The sequence below is a fragment of the Anthonomus grandis genome, chromosome 1 (assembly GCF_022605725.1).
Source record: "Anthonomus grandis grandis chromosome 1, icAntGran1.3, whole genome shotgun sequence".
NCBI lineage: Eukaryota > Metazoa > Arthropoda > Insecta > Coleoptera > Curculionidae > Anthonomus > Anthonomus grandis.
In genome coordinates this window covers 53,544,720-53,555,743 of record NC_065546.1, presented here as the reverse complement: position 1 = coordinate 53,555,743, position 11,024 = coordinate 53,544,720, and positions in this window count along the sequence as shown.

The window sequence follows — 11,024 nt, the reverse complement described above, 5'->3', positions numbered from 1 at the left end:
GGGAATTACCGGAACCGGGGGCCAGGAAAATACCTGTTTGTCGATCTCATAAATGCTTTTCTTTGATTATGTACTTTTTATTTAGTGCCGGAATTTTGTGCATACGTATAGACGTAGCGTATTACGTAGTGTTAAAATGAATTAAAAAAAAAGAAAAGTTTTGTCCATTGAGGAAAAAACACATAATTTGCAGACTTGAGAAAGGTGAGTCCAATATTGCTATTGCAAGCGAGTTAGGCTTATCGCATTCAAGTGTTTCTACAATTTGGAAGAACCCGGATAAAATAAAAATGCATTTAATGAGAATTTGCTACCAAAGAAGAAACTTAGGTTATCCAGTCATGCAGATATAGATGAAGCATTATTTAACTGGTTTAAAGTTGAAAGAAGTAAAGAATCGCCAATTCGTAGTCCTATACTACAGGCAAAAGCGGAACATTTCGGCAGGGTACTGCATAAAGGACCGGAAAGTTGGTTAAAACATTTTTGAAAAAGGCATAATATTGTTTATGGAAAATAAGTGGTGAATCTGCTAGTGTATCTCCTAGAGTGACAGAAAACTGGCTTAAAACTGTATGACCTGAATAAAAGGTGATATATATACAAGTGACCAGATTTTGAACGCAGATGAAACAGGTCTGTTCTACAAAATGCTTCCAGACATGACACTGAAATTTAATGGCGAAAAGTGCAAGGGAGGGAAAATCTCCAAAGAGAGAATCACTCTTTTTGCTGCTGCCAATATGCCTGGGTAAGAAAAACGTAAGTTGATTGTTATTGGAAAATCAAAAAAACCCCCGTTGTTTTAAAAATGTTAAGACATTACCTGTTACCTACATGTCTAACAAAAAAGCTAGATCTTGCGAGATTGGGACTCTGAGCTAATGAATAAAAAAAAGAAAATTTTTATCCTACTTGATAATTGCCCAGTGCATCCAAAAGTCTCAAATTTAAACAATATTAATCTTTAATTCTTGCCACACAATACCACATCAGTGCTCCAGCCAGTTGACCAAGGTATCATAAGATCTTTAAAAGTCCATTATAGAAAGTTCCAGTTAATGAATATTATTGAAAATAATCAGTTATCTAAGGAGTCTTCTATTAATAATTCGTACATAATATCGATGAGCCTCAAAGCCTGGAATAGGGTATCAGAACGAGCAATCATTAATTGTTTTAAATATGCCGGATTAACAGACACTGGAAACTGCCGACTCTGAAGACAACCTTCCTTTAGTCGAGTTGGCAACAAGAATAAGTAATGACTTTGATATAGAAGATTATGTTTCTCTAGCTGTAATTAAAAAAAACTTTAAATAAACTGATGAATTATGGACTGATTTCATAGATTCTAATAGTCTAGACACAAACAGTACTTTGGCTGACAAGCAAATTGCAGCGGAGGTTCTTACAATTGAGGATACCCAAAACGAAGAAGAATTTAATCCACCATCTATTGAAGAAGCTTTACGAGCAGTGAAGACCCTAAACAGTTTTGTACTATACAATACTGCGAGTGACGAAAAACTTTTAGACACAACCAGTTTTATTGAGAAAAAAATTGAATCATTTACTTTAACTCGCGTTGCAAAAAACAAACAAAGGTAACAGATCTTTTACTAAATTAACTACTTAATTTTTTTTATATGTACATAGATACAAATGTATTTTATGTACTATGTAGGTTTACCTTACGTTACCTCTATCAGTGTAAATTTCGTTTTTTTTTATATTGTATTTTCATTTTTTGTTTTTTGCTTTGTATGCATCTATATATTTTCAGGGTTTTGGAAAATTAAAAAATATTTATAACATACATAGTTATGTATGTACATAGTTTTATTTTTAAAAAAAAGACGTAGTGTATGTAGGTCCTTTAATAACGACACCCGTTTATAACGACCCATGTTCAGTAGTCCCTTCGCCGTCGTTATATCCGACTTTCACTATATGTCTAAAATGATCTGAGGAATCCAAAAATTAATTAACATACAAGGTGTTATGTTTAAACTAAGCAAGTTGGTATTGGCCACCGTTAACTGATATAAAAAGTTTTTATGAAAAAAAATGCGCAACTATAAAAAACCAATCGACGTGTTCGAGCGTTTTTTCCAACACGCTCCCATCTATTTATTAGCTATTTTATTCCATTTGGCTGACACACACTGTATGTAAGAAGTGAATATATGACTTTTAGATGGCGCCCAAGGTACTGATACCGTATTAAGTGCGTGAATATTTATTATCGCAGCTATTTCTTAATCATAGACTACTGAATGGATAATTATACCCAATTTATATCTAATAATTAATGGCATAAATTAATGAAATCTCGAATCTGATCTGTTAGTTAAGCGCATTTCGTTACGTAAGTAGACTAGAACTTAATTCGAAAACGATCATATTACAGTTCGTTCACATTGATTAAACGAGATGAAAGTTGTAGCACAATATCCGCATCTGTCACGTTATAACATTTTAGATAATTGCGTTGGTTACTTGTGTGTTTATTACTCATTGTGTTTTTTTTGTATTTAAAGGTGCTAAATGCGGAGGAAAGGGAATTTTGTCTTTGGATTTTGATCAAGATGCCCATAACTCAAAAATTAATATAGTAACCTTGTTGAAAATTTGCACGATGATTGTTTAATTAAATTAATTAAGCACCTGTTTCAGCAATTTTTAAAAAAATTTATAGGAAGAAAAAACATTTTTTTAGGACATGCCTTTGATCAACATGCCAGTTGATAAACATGCCAACAACTAAGAAAGTTACATTTCTGAAAACTGGCATGATTATTAATCAATTAAAATAATAAAAAACAAAAACAACAAAACATAAGTATACAGCTGAAAAAACCAAAGGAAAAAAGGATTTTTTTAAAGAATTTGATCAACGTGTCTGGCTATAACTCAAAATGTAACAAAGTTACACTTTTTAAAAATAGCATGGTTATTGATTAATTAAATTGATTAGGAGCCTATTTTGGTGGTTTTTGAAAATCGTACAGGAAGTTAACAAACAAACTATTTAAAAAAAAAACGTTTTTTTTAAAAGTTTTTTTTTTAATTTTTTAATCTGATTGACATATGCCTATAACCCAAAAAATAAGACAATTAAAAGTTTGACAATCGGCAATATTATTGCTCAAATAAATTAATTGGATTCATATTTCAGCGTTTTATTTCAAATATACAGGGGGTTGAGAAAACTAATTATTTTTTTCCTTGGTAATTTTATCAACATGTTTATAATTCAATAAATAAGAGAATTAAAATTTTGCGAATTTACATCATTATCAGTTAATTAAATTGCTGTTATTGAAAAATGAATATATTAGATTCCCGTAGTCAATATTTAAAAATTATTAATTTATGGACTAGTCTGAAGGCTCTTTTAGTCTTTTTTAAGGAAACAACTGAAATCGATGCACTAAAAGTCAAGATATTAGAATTCTTATTCCAGGAGTGCCTGTAAGAAGCAAAAGACTTTCTCTGTTATTGAAAAATGAATATCTTGGACTCACATAGACAATATTTAAAAATTATTAATTAATAGACTAGTCTGAAGGCCCTTTTAGTCTTTTTTGAAGAAATTAATAAAATCGATGTACTAAAAGTCAAGATATTAGAATTCTTATTCCAGTAGTGCCTGTAAGAAGCAAAAGACTTTCTCTGTTATTGAAAAATAAATATCGTTAGATTCACATAGACAATATTTAAAAATTATTAATTTATGGACTAGTCTGAAGGCCCTTTTAGTCTTTTTTGAAGAAATGACTAAGATCGATGCACTAAAAGTCAAGATATTACAATTCTTATTCCAGGAGTGCCTGTGAGAAGCAAAAGACTTTGTCTATTATTAAAAAATGAATATATTAGATTCTTGTAGACAAAATTTAAAAATTATTAATTTGTGGACTAGTCTGAAGGCTCTTTTAGTCTTTTTTAAAGAAACAACTGAAATCGATGCTCTAAAAGTCAAGATATTAGAATTCTTATTCCAGGAGTGCCTGTGAGAAGCAAAAATACTTTCTCGGTTATTGAAAAATTAATATCTTGAACTCACATAGACAATATTTAAAAATTATTAAATTATGGACAAGTCTGAAGGCCCTTTTAGTCTTTTTTGAAGAAATGACTAAAATCGATGCACTAAAAGTCAAGATATTAAAAATCTTATTCCAGGAGTGCAGAATAGAATTTAGAATACTTATTTATTTTTATATAAAATCAAGTCTCAAGGGTCATCACAAAAGTGTATCATACACCACAAAAAGTGAAATATTTTCAATACTACTTAACATAATCAAATGAAGAATCATCTATTTTGGCGGTTGTTCAGAAATGTACAGGGAGTCCAAAACACATTTACATTTGAATAAAAAGGATTTTTTTAGGAATCTGATCAAAATGCCTATAACTCAAAAAATAAGAAAAAATCAATTTAACTAATTAAATTGATTAGATCCTTATTTTAGTGTTTTTGGTAAACGTACAGGGAGTTATGAAAAAAAAAGGATTTTTTTAGGAATCTGATCAACATATCTTAAACTACCTAAACATACCTAACTAAAAAAATCTGATCAATATGCTTATATTTCCGAAAAATAAGAAAATTAAAATTTAAAAAATTGTCATGACTATTGCTTAATCAAATTGATTATATACGGATTTCAACGTTTCTTGAGAAAGTTACGGGCAGGTAAGAAAACAATTATTTTTGAAAAAAAAAAAGGATTTTTTTTAGGAATTTGATCAAAATGCATGGGCTTAAAAAATAAGAAATTTTGGAATTTAAAAATGGCCATGATTTATACTCAAAAAAACTTACTAAACACGCAATTAAGCGTTTTTTGAAAATTGTATAAGGAGTTGAGAAAAATAATGTGTGGAATTTTATTCACATGCTCATAACTAAATGAATAAGAGAGATACACTTTTCAAAGTTTATACGGTAATTGCTTAATTATGTTTTTTATTAATTTAATTAAATTACTTCATTTTCATTAAGTTTGTTGAAAACTGTACAAAGAGTTGGAAAAAATATTGGTTTGGAAAAAAGTTTAAAACATTTTAAAAAATTACAAATGACTTTAATTATAGTGCAACAATAGAATATAAAAATAACAAAAAAATTAAAGGAACTAGTAGAAAAAAGTTAATAAAAACACACAAAAAAAATTATTTTTGAAGAAGTGCAAATTTTGGCCACTTTTTGTCCCCAAGATACTTCAGAAACAAAAAAAAATATTCAAAACCAATTTTACCCAATTAGCCTTTTTTTTTGTACACAATTAATATTTAGAAAAATTGCATAATTTGCTACTAAATGACATACAATGTTCAAAATAAAATACGGTAAAAATTATTAATATTAATTAGTTCAATCAAATAGTAAAAAAATCCCTTTGCCTTACCCTCCTCCTCCATGGCCTCCGCACTCACATAGAGCCACCAGAGCTAGGACCAAAGCACATGCAATCTATGAAAAAAAAAATTAATTTCGAATTTTTCCATATTCCTAATCTCTTACCAATACTTTGGAGGTCATATTGAATGATGATGTGTACACCTAGATGGATAGAAGTGCACCGCACTAAATTTAATTGAGATATGATGGCAGAAAGAAAATACTTTCCCTTTATATGGCATAATGTGAGCCGATACAAATGAATGAATGTAGAAAGGAAGCCGTTAAGTATAGGTGTTTGATGCGGAGCATTCACCTTGATTTTAAGCAGATCAGGAAACTATATAAAAATTTTGTAGCTTAACGAACCATCTGGGTAGGCTATGTTACATAAGATAAGAGAGTCATGTAATTAATTCCTAAAACCTTCAATTTCAGTCAATTAATCCTCGCACTCGTGATAATTGAATTTTAAGTTATGAAGAATAAATAAATTCGGTAAGTTACCAGAATTTTTAAATCAGTCGTCTCACTTTTAGGTTAAACTCCAGCATAAAGTTCTCATTTAATCTGTCACTTTTAAGTACTTAATTAAAGTTAGTCTTATGAATTTTGATATTTTCATTGATATTGAAAGGCCCCATTTCGTAATCCTGTGTAATTTGTCCTACTTATATAGAGTAGATATTTAGTGTTTTAAATCACAATGTCACATGGAAAGAGTTTGGTCTGAAATGTCGCATCGTCTCAGCAAAAATGTTTATTTTAATGCAAAACCGTTCCAAAATCTAATTAATCAACAATAAATCCAAATTTACAACAAAACAAAAATAATTAAATTTAGTTTTAATTTTCTCCCGAAGATGCTAACATCGTTAACGAAACACGTGACCAGAGTAAAATAAAGAGTTTTGATTAGTGATAAAAGTGTCTCGTGATTTGAGTTTTACACCAAAGTTTTCAAACATAGGACTAAAATTTAAAGTCCATTATCTCAAAAACAACTTGAAGCATTTTTGTCAAACAAAAAGAATAATATTCCCTGAACTATGCTCTTTAATTATTATTAAAGGTCTAAACCAGTTCAGATTATAATAATTAAAATATTAAATCTTTTGTATGATGATGTCCCAGAATGAGGTTCGATCTCAAAATAACAACTCACTTTAAAGTGTCCAATATCTGACAAACTACTTGAAGCATTTTCATGAAATATAAAATGTCATATACACTAGAATATTCTTTACAAATGCTTATAATGCTTTAAGCATGTTTTGACAATAATTCTGGAAATATCAAACTTTTTGTATAGTAGTGACCAAAAAAAATATAATAGACGCTCAAGGTAAGCACCCACTTCAAAGTCCTCAGGAAATATTTGCATAATGTTTTCTGTACACTGCCTTTTCTGTGGTGATGTCCCAGGATCATGCTCAATCCTTAAACTAATATATCACTTTAAAATCCAATATCTCAAAAACTACTTGAAGCATTTTCATGAAACAAAAAGCATAATATTAACTGAAGTATGCTTCATATCTATTGCTTAGAGTCTAAACCAATTCATTCTGAAATAATAAAAATAATAAATCTTTTGTGTTTTAATAACCCAGCATGATATTCGATTCTCAAACAAACAACTCAATTTAAAGTCCAATATCTCAAAAACCACTTGAAGCAATTTCATGAAAAAAGCATCATATTTATACTAAAGTATGCCCTTCAAAAATTGTGTGAGGCTTAAATCAATTGAGACTATAATAATGAAAACATGAAAGCTTTTGTGTAGTAATTTTCCAGAATAAGGGTCGATGCTGAAACTAACATCTCACTTTCAAGTACAATATCAGAAAATCGACTTAAAGCAATTTCATGAAAAAAAACATATCGTCTACTAAAGTATTCCATACAAAAATTGTGTAAGGCTTAAATCTATTCAGACTATAATAATAAAATTAATAAAAACATGAAAGCTTTTGTGTACTTATATCCCAGATTAAGGTTCGATCCTGAAACTAACATTTCACTTTAAAGTCCAATATCTCCAGAACTATCTGATGCATTTTCATGAAATAAATAGCATAATATTTACTAAAGTATACCTTATAGTTATTGTCTAACGCGTTTTTTTCCAAGTTTAAATAAATTAAAATTACCTGTTTTGCTCGAGTTTTGCAAAACTTTTGAAAATTATATTTTTAGAAAAAAATCAAATTAACGAATTATATTTTTTTGTAAAAATTTGTTTTTTGGTTTCTAAATATTTTTTTTATTTTTTAAATTGATTGACACTGGGAACACATGGGTGCATTAAAACCAACTTTAATTTTTATGAACAAAAGTCAAGTTTAATTTAAAAAATCATAAAATAATTATTAAGTGGACACATGATAGTCTTTAAAACAAGCCTCATGTAAATTGGGGTTACATTTCTCATACACCTTAGTCGAGTTTTTGTGACGTAGGGCGCACCTATTCTGTTTTGTGGCTGGAATAATCCAATGATTCAAACCATCGTACGTAATTTGATTATGATTCCGAGCCTCTAACGGCTTTGATGTTTTAGGGCGTCCTCCAGTTGAAATAGGCCTTCTATATTTCCCTAAATATACCTGCACCATTTCTCTTCGAAACTTTAAAAAATCCACTTTTTAGCCATTTGGTTGAAGTCTGTAATACTGCCAGGCATTATGCATGCACGAGTCCAAGCAAAATGCGAAAAGACTCCACCACCATTTTTTGGAACGAACCCCAATTCTATAGTTGTGTATATTTTGATCCATTCGGTCCACTCCTCCCATACATTTATTGTATTGCCCGACTACAAAAGTCTGAGGAACCCGGTCTTTTTTTCTCACTGGAAATCCACCGACTAACTTGACCAACAGGATTCACCGGATCGCAACTACTTACAATTAAAACAGGACGGTTATCATTCCATAAGGTAACTGTTATTTGAGAATTAGCGTCTGTAGAATAATCAAAGCTGCCTCTTGTACCCTTTTTTTCTTGCATTTTATTGCGCAAAGGACAATTCTCTAATCTATTCCCGTTGATTGTACCTGTATAACCTACTCCGATCTTCTAAAGCGAATTGACTAATTTTAGGGAGGAAAAATATCTGTCGCCATAAATTTTAAATGGGACATTTTTTGGGAGATTCTCGAAAAGGGTCATCACTACAGATCCTCCCAATCCTAGGTACATGTAGCGCCTATTTGCTTGTTTACCTTGATAGGGATTAAATTGTATTAGGTACCCAGATTTTTCACACAAGGACCATCTTTTATAGCCGTACTTAATAGGTTTACCTTTTATGTACTGCTTCGCTCAATGCCTTCCGAAATATGGTACCATACTTTCATCAATAGACAGTTTTTCGTTAAGCGGAGCATAAGACAAAAATCTGTCATTCAACATGTTGAAAAGTGGTTGCAACTTCGCAAATTTATTGTCTTGTTCTAAATCATTATTATTAGCACAATGCGCAAATTTTTTTAACAATTCAAACCGATTTCTTCGCATTGCGTTTGCTACTAATGGATTGTATGTACCAGTATCCACCTCCCAAAGCATACGCCATCTTGGAACTTGTAAATGCCCGGATAAATATAAAATACCAATAAAGCATTTTAGTTCTCCTGTATCAGTACTAAAATTACAATTGCCTTTTTGTCTGGCATACAAATTAAACATTTCTACTAAATAATTACATATTTCCATATCAAAAAGTGATTCAAAGCACGCAACAGCATCTGGAAATATGTCGACGTTTGCGCCAGGCTCTTTCGGAGAAACAAATTGTGGGAAGGAGTTATTCAATTCCACTTTTTTCCAGCTTCTTTCTAAATTTGTTCTGTTTATATTAGCTTGGGTTACCAAGCGAGCTAAAGGTATATTATCGCTATCGTCGCTTGCATTACCATCAGATAATTCAGGAGAGTTATCATTTACGATAGAATGGCTTGAGGTGCCTGGTGGCGAATCGATTGCGAAGATTCCCTCAATATTTTTTTCCTGATCATTATCTCCAATATAAACTACTCTATCAATGTTCTTGATTTTAGCACAAGCTTCTGACTGCATTTAACGACCACTAAGGTGATTTACATTAGCTGAAGGAACTTCATCATCATCAGAATCCTCTTCAGAATCTCTTCCATCGTTTGGAGGTGTGATAAAAACATCTGCAGCCCAAAACTGCTCATCTTCATCTAAATCAATTAGTTCTTGGGTCGTGTAATACCTACAATAAAAATATAAAATTATGTCCCCGTTTGTTCCCAGTGTTCCAATATAGGAACAACCAAAAATGATCAAATCATTTAGTAACTTTCAATAATTTTCGTATTGGGTATATAAAACTATCTTGAATTACATCACTTACAATAAATTCTTTGCAGTAGAACATTTTAATTATCAAAACTATAAAAATTATACTTACTTTTTTAACGCCATATTGTGAACTTTAAAAAAAAAATCTGTAATTAGCACACTAAATGCGGAAAATTTGCAAAAACGCACATCAAACCTTCTCTTATGCTAGCCAGAACGACACTAACACGACCGCGCGACGGAAAGATAGTTAAGAGCACGCTTCTCAGAAAAGAGAGGTAGACAACGTGGTCGTTCCGATTTTGGAACACCGGGACAATAATGATATTTCCAATATCGGAACTCTGGGAAAAAACGGGCACTAATTCAGACAAGAATATTGAAAATAATAAATCTTTTGTGTGGTGATGTCCCAGAATGATCGTCATTCAATCGTCAAACTAACATCTCAATTTAAAGTCCAATATCTCAAAAACCACTTGAAGCAATTTCATAAAAAAATAGTATATTACATTGTAAGGCTTAAATCAATTGAGACTATAATAATAAAAACATGAAAGCTCTTGTGTATTAATTTCCCAGAATAAGATTTGAAGCTGAAACTAACATCTCACTTTTAAGTCCAATATCTCCAGAACTATCTGAAGCATTTTCATGAAACAAAAAGCTAATATTTATTGAAATATGCTTCATAGTTATTGTCTAAAGTCTAAACCATTTTAGAGTAAAATAATGAAAATAATAAATATTTTGTGAAAGCAATTCCATGGAAAAAAACATAATGTTTACTAAAGTATTCCATATAAAAATTGTGTACGGTGTAAATCTATTCAAACTATAATAAGAAAATCAATAAAAACATGAAAGCTTTTGTGTTCTAATATCTCAGAATAAGGTTTGATCCTGAAACTAACATTTCACTTTAAAGTCCAATATCTCCAGAACTATCTGATGCATTTTCATGATATAAAAAGCATAATATTTACTAAAATATGCCTGACAATAATTATGTCTAAAGTCTAAACTATGATGAAACCAACGTTACAGATGATCCTGGGTCCAGGAAGGTGGTAGTGCCAAGGAACATGAAAAGAGTGGAAAGAGTTCAGGAGCATTCCCGGGCTACGATCAGTTTAATGGTTTGTGGAAATGCCAACCACCAATGGTTGTATATAAAGCTTTGAATCTTTATGATAACTGGACGCAAGGTGGACCACGAGGAACAAAATATGCGAGCAGTGCGAGCGGATGGTTCGACATGAACTTATTCGAA